Source organism: Sphaerodactylus townsendi, linkage group LG02, assembly GCF_021028975.2.
Source record: "Sphaerodactylus townsendi isolate TG3544 linkage group LG02, MPM_Stown_v2.3, whole genome shotgun sequence".
Classification (NCBI taxonomy): domain Eukaryota; kingdom Metazoa; phylum Chordata; class Lepidosauria; order Squamata; family Sphaerodactylidae; genus Sphaerodactylus; species Sphaerodactylus townsendi.
The window spans coordinates 117,292,845-117,312,220 of NC_059426.1; positions in this window are offsets into that span (position 1 = coordinate 117,292,845).

A 19,376-nucleotide genomic window follows, 5' to 3' on the forward strand; every position below is an offset into this window, starting at 1 on the left:
GCAGAAAAGAATTCTGTTCAAATAATGATCCCCTGCCAGGGAAGCAAGTTTGGGAAGATCTTCTAGCTTCTTACCAGTGACTGAGTACCATCTGGGCTGACTTTGTTTCTCCTCTGCTTTCAAGAGCTCAAACTGGGCATGGCCAGAGATGTGATAGCCCTAGAGCAGGGGTAGGGAACCTGCGGCTCTCCAGATGTTCAGGAACTACAATTCCCATCAGCCTCTGTCAGCATGGCCAATTGGTTCCCTACCCCTGCCCTAGAGACTGTCGGTCTGTTCAGGGGCATAATGCCCATTGGGCAAAGTGGCCAGTTGCCCAGGGTGCTCCCTTGTGGCGGGCACCAAAAATACAGCGTTCGTTTGTGGGGTTTTTTGGTATTTTAGTGGGTTTTTTGTTTTTGGCCTGCAGAGGGCGCAGTTTTTAGGCTAGCAGCACCAACATTCCCGGGATATTTCGGGAGACTCTCCTGATGCTATCACCCAGATTTGGTGAGGTTTAGTTTAGGGAGTCCAAAGTTATGGACTCCCAAAAGGGGTGCCCCATCCCCCATTGTTTCCAATGGGAGCTAATAGAAGATGGGGGCTACACTTTTGAGGGTCGATAACTTTGGATCCCCTGAACCACACTTCACCAAACCTGGGAGGTATCATCAGGAGAGTCTCTTACTGATACCACCCAGGTTTTGTGAAGTTTGGTCTGGGGGTCCAAAGCTATGGACTCCCAAAGGGGGTGCCCCATCACCCATTGTTTCCAATGGGAGCTAATAGAAGATGGGGTTACATGTTTGAGGGTCCATAACTTTGGACCCCTTGAACCAAACTTCACCAAACCTGGGTGGTATCATTAGGAGAGTCTCCTAAAGATACCCTGAAAGTTTGGTGCTTCTAGCTTAACAATTGCGCCCCTGACAGCAGGCACCCCCCAAATTTCCCCAGATTTTCCTTTTAAATCCCCCTCCCTTTGGCATGGATTTAAAGGGAGAATCTGATGTCCCCAGTTTAAACATTGAAAGTGATGCTGTTTCAGGGTGAGAGAGAATCAACCCCAAAATAGCATAACTTTCAATGTTGTTTAAACTGGGAACCCCAGATTCTCCCTTTAAGGTGGATTTAAAAGGAGAATCTGGGCTCGCTAGTTTAAACACCATTGAAAATGATGCTGTTTGGGGATGGATTCCAGCATCACTTGTTTAAACTAGGGAGCCCAGATTCTCCTTTTAAATCCACCTTAAAGGGGGAATCTGGGGTTCCCAGTTTAAATAACATTGAAAGTGATGCTGTTTCCCCCAATTGGGGGGACTGGATACAACACCATAAAATGTTTTCATAGCAGTAATAAAACATTTTGAAAGCATTTTGAAAATGTTTTCCAAAAATTATTTCTGCTGTGTGGCATGGTCTATTGCTGTGTTCAGATTTGTGAGTTAGGGCATGTTCTATAATGTGATGGTGACTTTGAAATGACCTGGTGTAAAAAAAATCATTTCTTGGTCATGTTGGGGGAGGGCGGCTGCCCACGGGGGGGGGGGGGACTCCAGTTTGCCTAGATGGGCATAGCTTCAAGGGGGCTGGGGGAGTGCACGTTGCAGTGGGCACGCGTCTGGGGGGCATCCAACTCAGGTTTTGCCCAGGGCTCCAGTTTGCCTAGTTACACCACTGGATCTGTAGCTTACTGTGTGAGGCCTTCAGTAACCAGCCCTGTGAATGAAGATCTACTGAGGACCCGTTTTCTTTCTTTGTTTTACTTAGTAAATTATATTGCTTAAATTGGTACTTCAGGAAATTTCAGTAAGCTTTTTTGAGACTCCGTAGAGAAAAGTGACATAGAAATTCCCAAATAAATATATCTTCCAGGAAGAACCATGTAGAATTATGTAACTTTTGTCTTCTCTTTAATTAAACACTGAAAATAACTTTTGTGTACTTTTAAATAAACTTTCAAAATTGTTTTAGAAAGTTTACAGGATTATAGATGAAATAAAGTTTAGAAGTAAAGGTGGTTTATAAAGGTGGTTTGAGGTTGAGTACTCTGTTCTTAACTGCTGCATTACTCAAATCATCCCACCCAAAAATCTCATGTAACTGCATTTAGCCTATACGCCAATTAGCTGGTATTCACATGCTTTCTCAAACGAGGTCAGGAAGGGGGGAACGGGGGCTCAACCTGAAAAATAAAATAGGCGAAGAAACGTTAATTAAACAATCCTCCAAATACAAATAATTTTTTTAAAAAATTGTTTTTTGTTCATTCATTCATTCATTCATTCATTCATTCATTCATTCATTCATTCATTCATTCATTCGACTTCTATACCGCCCACCCCCCGGAGGGCTCTGGGCGGTGTACAACAACTGATATAATCTAAAATAACAAGAAGAGCACATTCAATAAATACATACAATATAATAAAATTAGGGCTCTAAATTTCACATTAAAACCATTTAAAACAGCGCACAAAATATCACGTCCGGCAATCTAAAAGTCGGAAAGGCCCGAGATGTAAAAGGCCGCAGATGATAAAAAGGGAAGGAGGGGGCACCATCAGCGGCCGGCTTCTCCAAAGGCCCGGTGGAACAGCTCGGTCTTACAGGCCCTGCAGAACTCTCCAAGGTCCCACAGGGCCCAGACAGTTGAAGGAAGGGAGTTCCACCAGGCAGGGGCCAGGGCTGTAAAGGCCCTGGCTTTAGTGGAGGCCAGCCGCATCATTGAAGGGCCGGGGACCACCAGAAGATTGGCCTCTGCTGAACACAGAGGCCGAACTGGGACATGCGAGGTCAGACAGATGAGTTTTAGTAAATTACACACACACCATAAAAATTGATTGACTATACATTTGCTATAGGTCAAAGAATATGATAAAACACACCCACACCCCACACCCCGCCAAATGCATTTCGGCTTAGTGCCTTCGTCTGTGGTGCAATAAATCAACTTCTGATCAATGTAAAGGTATCAATGTCAAGTACAAATGTGTATATACATATCGTGTAAAACTATACATAAGAAAGAAAAGTAAGTCACCATTCAGAAAAATAATAAATAAATATACATATGAACTCACTCACTTTACTGTAATCTCAAGCTAACCATTCCTCCATCACTATTGCTGGCTGGCCTTTTCCTGGCTTTTTAAATTAGAAGTTGCAAAATAGTAGCTCTGGATTTAAGACACTACACTAATATAGCAACTACCTGTTTAAAAAGCTGGGGGGGAAAGGCCTCTAGTAGTGTGTGTGAGAAGTGGCTGGTATGGGGGTGGGGCTATGAAGGAAAATACAAAACGCCCTCCCACCCACACACACATGTGAATACTCAGTTGCCACTGCAAATGCCTCTTGCATTGATAGTGTCAGTGAGTATACAACATGAAATTTCTGTATGAGAGCAGCCCCTGGTAGTGAGGATGAATGCTCAAGTGACAGGATGTGCACTAGAGCATCAAACCAGAAAACATACTTTTAAAGTAATGCATGTCTATTTGTATACCTTCTGATTAACATGAATTGTAAGTATATACTTCATGACTTTCCCAGGTTATAAATGTCAGCATTTGTCAATGGAAATTTAATTGAAACTTATTTGTTCTGTGAAATTGAGCTTTACTAGCATTTTCATATTAAATCCACCTAAGAATACCGATTTCTGATCTGGCAGTAACTTGGTCTTGGCATAGGTTAGAACATTTGGAGTAGTTTGTGTTGTGTAATTTGCTAAATTGTCCCAAATGAATTGCTGACCAGATGGAAAGAGTTACAGTTCTGTCTTTCCCAGCCAAAGGGAGTGTGACACAGTCTCTTTTTAATCCTTAGACCTGTGAAGGTGGCACGCAAGTTGTCAGTTCATGGTACAGAATAATGAATAAGGCAGAAACTGAAAACATTATTTTGATTTTAAAGACTGTTTTTCCCAGTGAACAGTTTGCTGAGCTCCTCTGGGATTGAGAATAGTAGGGAGAGACGGGAAGTAGGATTTTATAATATTACAGAATTAACATTAAAAAGAAGCTGTGCTGATATTGTACAACTGTCTGGGTTGTATCTGTGTTTAACCTATCAAGGGTAAAAGCAGTTCAAGAGGGGAGTCTCTTGAGAGGGGATATTGAGCTGGGGTGCAGAGGAGAAAAGACTGTGACCTACAGTGCCACAATCTTTCCTGTGGTTTAAAAGTATATTTAGGGAGCTATCCTTGTAAGTTGACCATTACCCCTATTGTAGAAATGCTTGGCCAATAGAGGGAAATAGTCATGCATATCATAACTACTCAAAAAGAACATGTGGATCCCACTCAAACCACGGTTGTGAAATAACATGTTCTCCCTCTGAGCCACAGGACATCTGGGAGATTCCAGCACAGAAAATGTTCTCCTATGCTCAGAGAGGAATGACTCATCAAGATAAGTGCCCAATGGTTGTTCTCTCTCTGAGCTGGAGGATATCTTCAGTGGTCAGTGGGAATCACCCAGATGATATCCCGTTATGCTCAAAGGAGAAGGACCCTTCATGGTAAGTGCCCAATAGTCAGTAAGTGGAAATTCTATTAAGGCCTCACCATACTCCTGTATGTTGAAGAGACTTGTGGAACATCACAAGTAGGCCAAATTCTTATCCAGGCAGATTGTAAGGAGCAAAGTCCATCAACATGAGGAAAATTCTGGGCGGGAAATAGCCTTGATTTTGTCAGACATGTGCAGTGGGCCACACTATTTCAATGCTTTTTTAAAAAATTGGTATGTTTTGAATGTACATTTCAACATAAAGGCAAAAAGTAGGAACCAACAGTAACAGGAAAAGGATAGAGAATGTAAAAGGAGGCAGATCTTTCCCTTTCTTTAAATCAGTCAGGTTAATTGCCCAAAAGGTTTCTTGTGTGTATTCATGCAGTTTTCCTGTGTGTGTATTTGGAGATGTGCATCTCCCCCTCACACATATGCATTGTGGCCATAGTAAAAGGATAGAAGAGGGAAATGCAGGATGCACATGAACTTGATAAATGAGGAATAGCTAAAGCAGGAAGTCACTGGACATGTAAAAGCCACAGTGTGGATGGCTCATTGTTATTTAATCATAGACCTTTTATGCACACCCTGTCAAAAAGTTCCTTTACACACAAGGGAACTCTTGGTTGCCAGAACTCCAGCCCAGCCCCAAAGTTGGGAACCAGAGCCTCCCTCCAGTCCTATAAGAATACCTGAGGGAGTTTTGCCAAGGCCTTGCCTTCTTCCTGTACATCTTCATTCTTTTTCAGTATTTTATGGGGATAATTCTGGTTTATTAGGAGGGCACTTGGCATACTAGAACCCAGTCTCATCAGATCTCAGAAGCTAAGCAGTGTCAGTACTTGGATGGGAGCCCACCTTGTCTTTTGACTTCCCTCGAAAGCCCCAGCCTGGGGCTGCCATAAGATGGAACTTGATAGCACTTACCTATGCAATTTTGGTCTATTACTTTAATACAGACTTGTGCAATTAGTGACCCTTGAAGCCCAATGCAGCCCATGAACAATGCATGGCAGAATACCAGGAACTTGGTAACCGTTAATTCTTGCTACCTGCCCAGGTCTGCAGCAACAGCATGCTTTCAAGTACTTTGCAGCCACAGGCAGCAGTAGCTACCGAGTTGGTGACATTTTACATGTTTGCTTTAAAACATCTTTGTGTGGTCCATCTCGGGTTGGAAAAGTCTTCTTTTGTATGTATCTCTATCACTATGCTCTGCCAGCTGAGCATAAAAACTTGGACATGTTCATTTAGTTCCATAAACTTTAAATCAACAGCCTAGGAACTATTTTCCATGCATCACAGCACATGACATCTGGCTTTTCTATTTGAAGTAAACCCAACTGTGAACAATGTTTCCCTCTAACATCTAGTGAAGAAGAAAATATAATCATTCTCCCTGAATGATTTCAAATGAATTCTGGATTTTACTTATGAAATTCCATAAGGAGTGTCTGTGGTCCTTGGTCTTTAACAAGGTACCTCTGACAACCAGCTGTTCACTTCTCCTGATTATTGTCTAAGGGCCTTATTAAATTACTCTTTGGGCCAAAAGCAAAAGGTGGGACAGGGGACATTCCATATTGGATCCAGCTGCGCTGCCATAGAATTTGTCTGTTGTATGGATGTCCCAATCACATGTACGAATCTTAAATTTATCTCCAATCAGAATTAAAAAAAAACAATGGGGGGGTCCATACGCACAGCAGGTTTTTCTCTGAGCTCTAGATTATGGCCCACAGTTTATAAGCTGCAGAACAAGATCCCTTTGGCTTGCATCTCTGGGCTTGTCAGACCTAAAGGACCTGTGTGGGAAGGCTATGAGATATCACTCAGCTGCTGCTAGAACGAGCAGGCTTGTTCCAATTTGCTACCTGCCAGGTCTGTGGAAGTCAGCATCAATTACTTTGGACATCTGTTTCCTCTGAAAGTAGCTTTTGTCAATATGCCTAAAACACTGAGTTCCAAGCACAGGTGTTGAAACCAAACAATGAGTACAGCCAACAATGGCACAGCTGAAAGTTGGCCCCACAGCCGGGTAAAGTAGTTCTGTAAGATTGGTCTTTCTTTTCAATGTCATGGTGGCATCAGCAACAGTGAAACAGAGACTGCGAAAAAAGAATGTTTTTGAAGACCCTTTTGTTAATCAATACAAGCAAGATGTGGTGTGTGATTCTTTGATTGCAGCAATTATTGTTGTTTCATCTATTATATTTTCAGTCCTATGCTCTGCTGATGAAAGGTGCTGGCAGAGGCAGATCTTTCTCACTCTTTCCTCCCAGTGGTCCCTCTGTGAGTATCAAAAAGATTGCGGTGTGAATTGTTAGACAGGGCAATGTTATCCTCGTCTCCCTTTTCACTGAAGGGGACATTGCCTGGCTCCAGAAGGCTGCCTCAATCTGTGATATCACCTTTTCCGTATTTAAAGGGGAAGGGTGGGTAAAATCTGCCTCTACTTCTGTTGTTGGAGCACAGCTGTAAAAAAACTTTAAAACCAAAGCTGTGCTTAAAGGAAACAGGTTAGGCAAGACAAAACCAAAAGGTATGAAGTGTGATAGGGAGCTCTGGAATGAATCCCTGGGGTGAATCCTTAAACCCCAAGGTATGCTACCACCAGTCCTCTTGTTTCCCCATCAGTCAGAGACCAAGGGACTAAACCTCTAGCCTTCCCAGGTCTAAGAACAGGAAATTCAATCCTGAAAGGTAGGATGCTTACAAGGTGAGTTCACCAAAACAGTTATTCTGATACTAGCAGTAGCTAATATAGGTGAAAGTACTGAATTCAGATTAAAGCCCCAAAACCTAATAACACATTGAAATATAATTAGAGTGGTTTATTACAAGATTGTGCAGGTATTTACAATAAAAGAGAAGATAAAATAACAACCCTAATTAGCTAAACTTCATCACAAGCATTGGTTGAAGATCCAGATGTTACCTAGCAAGACTGATTCCAACAGCGTTGTAAGCTCCAAGACATAGGCTTCAGCTAGCATGGTCCATTCAGAATCAAAAAGCATCCCAAAGTTAGTTGTCATTTAGACAAACAGCTAAACTACAGTGAAAGATATTTCCTTTATGCTCAACTATTGGCATTGGAATGATTCTATTTGACCGATCCAATGTATATATCAAATGATGTAACTTGACCTGTAAGATATGTTGGTAAATGGGTGACTCAACTAATGAAGTGAATTGCCAACACTCTGCAATTGTATCAGGTTCGATTAAGTAAGCACCTTCTTCCATCCATGGATTCAGGCACTAACAAAATGGAATGTATCCCCCCCCGTATTCTTGTGGCCTTGAAACTGCCAGGCCTAATGATCTGACTGGCATCTATGTTGCCTCCCATCTCCCCTATCTTATTCTTTGAAGCGACAAGCAGCTTGACCTAAGTTTTCAGAGAGGAAGAAAACTTCCATTGTTTCCTGCTTAGGCCTCAGCCGGAACCATAGTTTGAATTGACAAGAGACAGCAAAAAGGACCAGTCTCTCTCATAGGCTACATACAAACCTATGAATTTTTTGTCCTTAGATCATGACAATTGCCAAACCATTAGAGTGCATCTGAAGAGACTGTAAATCTGACTTGGGACTCTATGGCTCCTTAAATACTTTCTCTTACCTATCATCAGACTCTGCCACTCCTTCATGCTATCCCTTGTATTTGTCCAGGTAACCCAGAAGGAAATATCCCAAAAGTCAGAAGGTCTATCACTAAGAGTGCAAGCTCCTATCATCGTAAACTGATATTTAGCCGAAGGAATATATCTTTAGCCTGCCTCACCAAAGACAACAAATTAAAACATGAAATGTAAATTGTGTGAGCAATTCAGTAAAAGAAAGAATGAGTAGAAATTCAACATATGTAGCCAGTGACTATTGGCAAGTATGCAGCAGATTTTCAGCTTAATGGCAAAGTACTTGCTTTGTAAAGTCATAGTTTCTATCCTTGGTAATTCCTGTTAAAGTATAACTCCAACAGTATTTGCAATGTATTATCAGCACATAATATGTTTACTTTGGAACCATTTTGTTAGTATCACCTATATGTCAAATTATGTTTTTCTTTGTTTCCTCCTGAGTGATATCCAGTGTGGTGTAGAGTGTTGAACTATGTTTATAGAGGTTTTGGTTCAAATCCCCACCCAGAAAGCTTACTGGGTGATGTTGGGTAAATTACTCTGTAACCCAAACCTCACAGAGTTGCTGTAAAGATAAAATGTAAGGTTGGGGGCCCTATATTTCTTGGAGGAAAGACAAAGAAATCTACATTGGGAAGACTAGCACATCTCTGGATACTGAGAAAGTCTTGTATGCTAGTGTTTGTCATGATTGATATACCTGGGGAGTGGCACACTCTGCCAAAGGTGAATTTAAAAAAAGTCTATTCTGCCAAGTACCTATCAAATCTATCACATTTAGCCTGCCTTTCCTTAAAGGAACTTATGGCAGTTTATGTGATGCTTTCTTCCTTCATTTATTTCTCACAAGAATCCTAATTGGTAGGTGAGCCTGAGAGAGAGAACAATTGTACTACACCTTACAAATCAATAACAGTGTTCTTTAAAGTAGCAGTCTTAATTCCAGTTCACCATAAAGTAGCAGTCTTAATTCCAGTTTCCATATTTGCTGGGTTGGGCCCATGGTTAGTTGAAAAGCCAGCTCAAAATGAACTGTTCAGGAGGTGCAATCTGAAACTACATCTGCATGTAATAAAGTGTAGAGAAGATCTACTCACTTAGTTCTCCAGTAGCTGTTTTTAAATGAGGATTAATTCAGGTAACAATAAAGGAATTATTCAACACCTTGATTCTTTTCTACTTGATTCTTTACTACTGCTGATGTGGCCTAACTTTTTTCTAAATTAACTCTACTCTGTTTCATATAAATATATTAGTAGATTTATAATCCTCTGCCACAGAACAAAATATGCTGGATCTTCTTTGTTACAGAATGCTCTGCCTGAGTCCAAGTGCCTGTTTAGCTCCCTGCTCCCCTGCTCCTTTTGAAAGTTTGAAAATAAAAATACATTTTAGCATAAATGCTCTTGTATCAAAGTATCATGTTCAATAATGCACAAAATAATGGTTTTGATAAAGGCAGTGTGTAAAAATGAATAATTCTCATATTTGTTCAGGACTAAATTCTAATGCGAAAGTATACAATTTTCCCAGCTGTTGAATCTAAACTGACCAAACTAACATCTTTATGTGAAACAGAGTAGTAAACAAACAAACCAAAATTCCTTCTCAGTCTGTTCCCAGACATTTTTGCTGACTCATCTGAAAACACAAGCTAAGAGTCACAGGGCCAAAAAGCCCTTGGACTTGCACCCAAGGGTTCATGTTCTGGCTATGCCCAACCTTTATTAAAGTACCTGGATCTGGAAGGGAAAGACCAGTCCACTGCAAAAATGTTAGTGTCATGATCTGGCCAAGTCCTGGCCCAGTCTTGTCACATCTCCTCCTGACCAGGAGGTGAGATCAGCTGTCCAGAACTGTTGTCTCTTGCTTGCTTATCAGTTTCACTTACACATTAGTCACCTGCTGGTGACTGCACTTCAAACCATTGGGGAATATGGACTGTTTTGTCTTGGTGAAGATCGTACCTCCGCCTTCCCATGAGAGCAGAGAGGTGCTGTTCCCTCCCCGGAAACTGGTGGTCAAGGGTGGTGTCAAGCTACCTGGGAGTGGTGGGGGTGGGGTAGAATGGAGTGAGGGTATACTGGAAGCTGTTTGGGCACCTAATTCTCAGTACTGTCAGTGGAAGTCTAAACGCTTTCTCCTGGTGATATTTTAAATAAAAGAAATCATTTGAACATGAAGTCTCATTATTGAACAGTCCAGGGGCATGACAGTTGAGATGTTTCTCTCATTTTCCCTCCCTCCTTACTACCTCCCTACAATTTTTTGATTGAGTAATTCCTATACAGCATATGATTTTCTAGCTTTTGACTTTATAGAGAAGACTACTGAAAAATGAACCATTGTCAAAAAGACAAACTTCATTATTTTCATTCATATTATATTTAAGTTAATAATGCACAACTGGCCATCAATAATGCACATTATGGCTGCATTTTCATTTGAAGCTTGCCTCTGCAAAATACAAACACATGTATCTTTACGGCATATAGCTCTTTTTTCTGAATTTCTAATGTGTGTATACATATTTTAACCTGTTCCAGTTTCAGAGCATTTTCTCATGATATCAGATTGTATCCATGTGGCTTCATAAAGAAATGGAGAATAAGGAAAATGCATCCCAACACCTGTGTATATGTTAAATCATAATCTTGAAAAGGTCATACCATGTAATAAATACAACTAGCATTTTATCCATTTCAGTTCCTGAGTCCACTTTCAGAAGTTTGCTTGTAGCCTAATGCCACTTGAACTTTCCACAACATAATGACTCAGTTCTAATTAATCTAGACTGTTGAGGATTGTGGAGAATATTTGTTATAAAACCAAATTGCTTTCAGGGCAGATTTCAGGCTGCTTTGTTCAATAATCATTTAAAAAGTTAATGTTTGGTTTGCAAGACCAAGACATGGATTGTAGTTTAGCATTCTGTTTACTGAGAGTGGCCAGCCATGTGCCTTAGGAAGGTAAGAGGGTGTGTCAGTGGTGAGCTACCCTTCCTGTTAAATCAGGTATCTGAGGGTGTGTGTGTGTGTGTGTCTGCTGTGTCCCTTTGTTATCTTTGTAGCAGCTGTGGATGGATCTGTTCCTCACATATGTTTCTTTTTCTTTGTTTAAATGAACAACTATCCCAACATCCTGTGGCAATAAACTTTACAATTTAATTAGGCATTGTGTGAACATTTGCTTGTCCTTACCCTGTGTGTGGGTGTATTAAACGTCGTTAAGTTGCTTCCAACTTATGGCAACCTTATGAATTAATGACCGCCAAAACATCCTATCATTACAGCTTTGCTCATTTCTTGCAAGCTGAAGGTCATGACTTCTTTTATTGAGTCCGCCCATCTCTTTTCCTGCTGCCTTCCACTTTTCTTAGCATCATTATAATTTCCAGTGGGTCTTTTTTTCTCATAATGTTACCAAAGTATGATAACCTCAGTTTAGCTTTCACACTCATATATACTAATGGCAAATGTTAAGGTATGTATTATTTTGATATTGGTCACCAGTGACACATCCTTACATTGAACATTTTTTCCAGCTCCTTCATGGCTGCCTTTCCCAGTCTCATTCTTCCTCTGATTTCTTTTCCAGTTGATGATGGAGCCAAAGAGTAGAAAATCATTAGCAAGTTCTTTATTGCCTCCATTCTTTATTGTCAACCTTAAAGTTCTATAATTCCTCAGTAGTCATTACCTTTGTCTTTCTGAGGCCCTTTCCGCACGGGCGAAATACGGCACCCTGGAGACGGCAAAAACGCCATCCCCAGGGAGCCACCATTAGCTGGGGAGCACAACTGCTTAAGCAGCAGTGCGCCCTGAGCGGTCTTGAAAACGCTGTTTTCCAACCTAAGCTTTCCAAAGCGAGGTTTATGGAAAAAATGGCGGCTTAGAGCCGCTACCGTCGCGGCGGCAATGAAGCTCAAAGGCGCCTTCCCTCCCCCCCATGTCCAGCTGACCTACCTGCCCTGTGGCCCTCTGGCGCGTCACCAAGGCCTGGGGACACGCCCCCTCTGCCCTGCGACTCCAGAGCGGTCACGCAGGGCAGGGGGCGTGTCCCCTGGCCTCAGCGACGTGCCGGAGGGCCCGGAGGTAGGTAGGTCGGCTCTAACGGCTTGACTCTGCGCCCGTTGTCCCAGGAAGGATTCTAAGGACCCGTTCATGAGAGCGATCCCCAGAGAGGTCAGGTCGTGGAATCTACGCCGACCCAACCCCTTCCGTCGCCGTGCGGAAACGGCCTGATATTCATCTGTAATCCTGCTTTGGAATGTTCTGCTTTAACCTTCATCAGTAGGTTTTTCAAGTCTTTGCTATTTTCTGCCAGTAATGGGGTATAATTGGCATATGTCAAATTGTTAATCCTACTTTCCCCAGTTTAACTCCACCTTCATTTAAATCTAATCAACTTTCCTTATGATATGTTCTGCATATAGATTGGATAGGGAGAAAAAATACATCCTTGTCTGTTGCCTTTGCCAACTGGAAACCATTTGTTTCTCCACATTCTCTCCTAAGATAACCCTCTTGTCCAGAGTACTGACTGCACATCAAAACAGTCAGATGTTGTGGCAAACCCATTTCTTTTAAAACCAATCATAGCTTTTCATGATCTGCACAGTCAAAAGCTTTGGTGTTGTCTATGAACCAGAAGCAGATTTTCTTCTGATGGGGATGACCATAGTAGGCCTCCAGGCCCCATTCAGCCCCCTTGTACTGGCAGAGTCGCTGGCCGAGATACACCACAATTTTTGTGGCATATCTCTATTCTGTGCTATGGAGGAGCTTAAGGTGAATTGATTAAAAAAAACACTGTTTGAGCTTCCTGTCTTGTGGGAAGTGAACAGAGTGGTGCTGAAAGCGTCATCCTCACATGCTCAACAGCTCTGGATGGAGCTATTGGTTCGTCAGATTTTGTACTTGCACTTCTTTAATAAGGAAGTGCTCGTTCAAATCTTTTTGTTAACTCTTTGAGACTTTTTTTACAATTTTCTTGAAAGAATTCCCAATTTTAATTCATGCAGTAATGGGAACTTGCATGCTACTATTGAATTATTTGTTTATTTATATGAAATTTTGGCCTGTCCTATTCCCAAAAATCAATAAACGGATTACAATATAAAGTAAGTGATAAAATATCGATAAATTACACTGTCACTATATGCTTACCGCTTGATATTTGTTTGGAATATGCTTTAAAGTATAACACTAGACTGTTGGTCTAAAGCATGCGTCCATTTCTGAGGAATATCCATTTTTGCAGTTTTGCTGTCCACCACAAAGGCTGAGTCAAGAATTTTTAATGTACCATTGATTTCAAAATATGTGATGTTTTCCACTGAAGTCACTGGGGATCCATCACATGATTAAGGATATGCAAACCCAATGCTTTTTACAGGATCATGTGTGACTAACACTTTGTTAGATTTTAACCTTTAGCTGGATCATGCCTTAATTAATTCTGGCATAAAACCATAGCAAGCAAGTGCTTAGATTATCAGTTGCATCTGAGATTTTTATAATGCCCTCCTAAGCAATGTTACACCCTTGTAAACCTATTGATTTCAGTGGGCTTAGGAAATTCACTAACTCTGCTTCTGATACCACTTTTGAGGAGCTACAGATCTGTCTTCAGAAATACTAGTAAGAACAGATGGCAGGTCAGTGGTGTTGTGCAATGGAAAGTATTTTGCTTTGCATTCTTGAATCTGAGTTCACCCAGTATATCGCTAATTCTATGGTCAGTCCCATGTGTTCTGTTTTAAGAACTATACAAATAATTGTAAAATGCCTTTAGCAATTTGTGAATTAATGAAAATGAGATACTTGGGAATATAACAGCCACATCTAACAACTACTTAAGCAAAAATGTTGAATACCTTTTGGGAATTAACTGTAAATTGCTGTTGGGGTGATTTGTGTGTCCCAAATCATCCCTAAAATAAAAGTGTATCTATCTATAGCTGCTATATGTGCAGTGTTCTGCCTTGTAACAGAGAACCATTCATATTATAAATAAGAAATTATTATGAAAATAATGTCCCAAAGGACAAATTCAAGTGTAAATTTGAAATTCACGAAGAACTTAAGTAGTGGATTCAGCAGGGGTTAGCTGTTGGGTGACTTGCATTTGAATAGACTAAATGTTAATCCATTTCAGTAGCTAGTGACTAAATTACCTGCAGAGCAGAAAGGAATAATTGCATGCACTCTAAAAACAATAGTATATCCCACATGAGTATCTGAAAGATTTTTTTCCAAGCTTGAGGCTAGTTATGTCTGCAATATTTTTGTGAGTCAATAAGGTCTGGCCCAAACTATACCACTCTATTTTATCTCACACTTTTATAACTATTTGCAGCATGTAGAATTTAACACTTTGCAATCAAGGACAAAACTTTTTGTGAAAGATAATTTTTGAAATCTCACAGGGCATTCACCCTGGATAAACCTCCCCATGAAAATTCAGCAGTGCAAATTGTGGCTGCCTTTTTCATAGCCACTAGAGCACACATTGCTGGTATATATTCTCAAGTCATCCTGTGGTGTTGAATTAATAATTAACATTTACAATAAGATATATCTAATATTCCAGTCCCATTAATTTCCATGACAGAGCATAAGAACATAAGAAGAACCCTGTTGGTTCAGACCAGTGGTCCATCCAGTCCAACATCCTGTCTTCACACAGCAGCCAAACAATTTCTCTGGAGGGCCAATAACAGGTCAAAGAGGTTGATGCCTTCCCCTGATAATGCCGCCTGGGACAGTGATTCAGAGATTGACTGCCTCTATACATTCGTGGTGGTTCCTTTTAGTCAACAGGGTTAGTAGCCTTTGATAGTCCTATCTTCCATGAATCTGTCTCATTGCCTTTTAAAGCTGTCTATGCCTGTGGCCATCACTACATTATCTGGCAATGAATTCCACATTTCAATGCGGAATAATGCACTTTCAATCCACTTTCAATGTACTTTGCAGCTGGATTTTACTGTGCGGAATAGCAAAATCTACTTGCAAACAGTTGTGAAAGTGGATTGAAAGGGCATCATTCTACATGTGCGGAAGGGACTTCTGTGTGAAGGAAGTATTTCCTTTTATCTGTCCAGAATCTACTCCCCATCAGCTTCATTGAATGCCCTCAAATTTTAGTAATTTTATTTTATTTTATTTTATTTATTTATTTATTTTTTGAAGGGCTTTTATGCATACATCCATGAAGGAGCCTCTGGGCGGTGTACAATGAATTAAAAGCAGCAATACACAGAATTAAAAAAGCGTTAAAAGCAGCAAACAATGTTAACAAAGGAATAGCAGAATATAAGTAGGCGTCCAACGGCCAATTTTAAAATTCCCTCCCCACCCCACCCCACCAGAGGGAGGCATGGCGGATCTCATTATGGTTGGCATAGCGACCCAGATGTCCAGGAATTGGGACCGAGGGAGGGCCAGGAGGGGGGGCACCACATCAGCGGCCAGTACCTCCAAAGGCCTGGCGGAACAGCTCCGTCTTACAGGCCCTGCGGAACTCACTGAGGTCCTGCAGGGCCTGGACCGCTGGAGGGAGAGCGTTCCACCAGGCAGAGGCCAGAGCCGTAAAGCCCTGGGCCGTGTGGAGGCCAGCAGCATCATTGAAGGAGCCAGGGACCACCAATAAATTGGCAGCACTCAGCCTTGAGCGGAGAGAGCGTTACCGCAGTGATTTATCTGAGGTGATGCGGTCACCGAAGAATCACGATGGTCCCAGGCGGCGTAAGGCCTTAAAGGTTAATATAACACCTTGAAAATGATCGAGGAACTCTACTGGAAGCCAATGCAGCTGAATTGCTCAATATAGGCTGGATCATAGTCCCAGGTGAGGGTGCTACCACACGTCAGCAACCCAGCGCCGCCGCATGCTTCAGACCAGTTTTAATCTCGGATCAAAGCGCCAAAGGAAGGCTTACAGCGTAGAAGCGAGTTACAATAGTCTAATCTGGAGATGACCGTTCGCGTGGATCACGGTGGCTACAAAGTCCGCTTAGGGAGAGGAAGGAGCCAGCCGGGCCTGTCGAGAAGGTGGAAAAAACTTGGCCGGGTTGTATGGAGCCGCACCTGGAGTCTCCATTGAGAGAGACAAATCCAGGTGGACCCCCAGGCTTCTTGAGACTGGTGGAGTCGGTGCCAATGTGGCCCCCCTCCACACGGCAACTGGAAAAGCCCTCCCTCCCCTATTTCAGCTGGCCAAGCCAGAAGGATCTCCGTCTTTGATGCGGGTTCAGTTGTAACCTGCTCTGTTAGCAACCAACCCAGCAGCAGCCTCCAAACAGTGCTGTAGAGCCACAGGGCGCAGGGGCTGCTCACCTCCATCAACAAAGTGGAAGCTGAGTGTCATCTGCATACTGATGACAAATCAGCCCAAAACTCCGCACCAGCTGAGCAAGGGTGCAGCATGTAGATGTTAAACAACAGCCCGGGGATAGCCATAGTGCCCCCCTGGGGTACACCGCACTGAAAGCGGGCACTTCCGAGAGGCCTGATCCTCGCGACCTCACTTGCTGATTCCGGCCTCAGAGAAATGAGAGACTATCCATAGAAGGACAGTGCCCCGCGACTCCAGAAGCGTGACCAGGCGGTGGGTCAAAAGGTCATGGTTGACCATATCAAACACTGCGGTAAAGATCTAACAACACCAGCAAGCGCCCGATCGGCTACCTCCGGTCAAGCTGGAGTGCGGAGTGGTTGTCTGTATTGACGGCGAGCGAGAACAGTTCTCCGTCCCTTTATGCCCAGCACGGAAGCCGGACTGGAAGGGGTCGAAAGCCGATGTGTCATCCAGAAAGCCTTGAAGCTGCTCCAGCACCACTCTCTCAATTACCTTCCCCAGAAACGAAAGATTCGAAACGGGGCGGTAATTGGCCAGATCACTCGGATCTAACGATGGTCTTTTTAAGAGTGGGTGGACCACTGCCTCCTTCAACCCATCCGGGAAGACTCCTTGCTCAAGGGAGCCATTGATTATACTCAACAGATGGGGTCGTAGCTCCGCCCGGCAAGCTTTAACAAGCCAGGACGGGCACGGATCCAGAGGACAGGTAGTAGGTCTAACAGCAGCTAAGGCCCTGTCGACAGCGGCTTCAGAGAGCAGGGAGAACCGAGCCAAACGGAGGCCTGAAGATGGCAAGGGAGTCTCCAGTTCACTAATTGTAGCAATCGTGGGTGGAAGGTCATGGCGGAGCGACGCAACCTTATCCGCAAAAAAGCTCATGAATGCCTCACAGCTGATATCCAATTGAGGATTTGATGATCTCTCCGATAAGGAGGTCAATGACCGAATTATACGGAACAATTGCGCTGGGCGGGAGCTAGCGGACGCGAGGGAGGAAGAGAAGAAAACCCTCTTCGCTTCCTTCGTCGCCATCTCATAGGCTTTCATAAACGTCCTATAAGATGTTCGTGCAGCTTCGTCACGAGTTTTCCTCCACACCTGCGGCTCCAGACATCTAAGTCCCCGTTTCATCCGGGCGCAGCTCCTCCAGTGATATACTCATGGAGCTGGCCGAGAGCGGGGACGTAGAACGCCCGGGGGGCAACAACTCTTTATGTCGATGGCTAATCGGAGAGCCGGGCATTCCAGTCCTCCACCTGCTCATCGAAAGTGTGCCACGGGCAGAGTTCAAAAGGTCCCCAAAGAGCATTCAGGAAACCAAAGTGGATCCATAAGTCTCCTCGTGGGCGGGCATAAATCGGCCCGTCGCCTTCTTAGACGAAAGAGGTGGTGTGGCGAGTCCACCCGGACCTTCAAAGGCAATAATGGTCGGACCATGGCACTCTATTGATAGAGGATACAACCAAATTTATCCCCGACCCAAAGACCAAATCCAGCGTGTGCCCGGCCTCATGGGTGGGGGCCAAAGAAAGGATTTATTAGAGAGGGAGATGCCTAGCGTTAAGCCATATGGATGACACTAGGTCCACGCGCACTTTACTGTATTGCATGAGGCGGCGTCGACTATGGACGTTGAAGTCACCCAAGACAACAAGGTACTGGGGAAACCGCCGCCAAGGCCCAGTCCGACACCACCTCCAGCAGCCGCGACAGGCTGCCTCCCGGTGCGCTAGGCGACCGGTACACCAGGAGAACAGCCAACCTCTCCGAGGCCAACCACTCCAGGCTGACACACTCCATGCCGGCGATCTCTGGGACGGGGACTGCCCTAAAGGGAATGGACTCACGGATGAACAAAGCCACGGATGAACAAAGCCAATTTTTTCCTTGATGGAATAATTTATTCTGGGTTGCTAATGTTTTCATTTTGTTTTTCCTTGTTTCTTTCCTTTTTCCTCTTAATGCCTAATAAAGGTTTGTTGTAATCTGGAAGAGGGACAAAAAGTTCTCTTTGTGTCCACCTTGTGCATAATTTTATAAAGGTCTACTGTGTCGTCGTCCCCCCCCCCCCCAATTAATCTATTATCTAAACTGAAAACTCCCAGACTCTTCAGCCTTTCCTTGAAGGGAAGGAGTTCCAGCCCCCTAACATCATCTTGGTTGCTCTCTTCTGTACCTTCTCAAGCTGTGTGATGACCTCTGTTCTCAACTGAAAAGACGACTTTTAGATCAAGAGTTCGAAACCTTGCAGGACAAAGCTAAAAGCAATTGTTCCCCACTCCGTTATGATATTAATTTTGAAATTAATCAGATGGTAGATTATTTGATCCAACTTTCTGACCCTAACCAGAGGTGGGTAATTACCAGGGCATGTTGTAATTATTTCCCTTCTTCAATATTATGAACAAGAGCAAAAATGTCCTCACTGTATTTCTGAGGTTCAAACTATGGAACATATTCTGCTTTATTGTCCAAAATACAAAGGGTCCAGGACCTACCCATTTTCTTTGCTTTCTGTAAAGTTCAATGAATATTCACTAGCTGGGAAGGTTATATTTTTATTAAATAATTCTTACCCTTTGATTGTAGCCTATGTAGCTAATTTTTTCCTTGATGGAATAATTTATTCTGGGTTGCTAATGTTTTCATTTTGTTTTTCCTTGTTTCTTTCCTTTTTCCTCTTAATGCCTAATAAAGGTTTGTTGTTCTTATATAATTAAAATAAAATCATATTTTTCTTCTGTTTATTTCTGTTCCCATTCTCTTCCACTTCCTTTGTTGTCTTTCTCAGAGAAGCTTGGATCAAACTTTTAAAAAAATATAGAGATAATTTGTAATTGTTTTTCAAAAAACTACAACAAAACTAA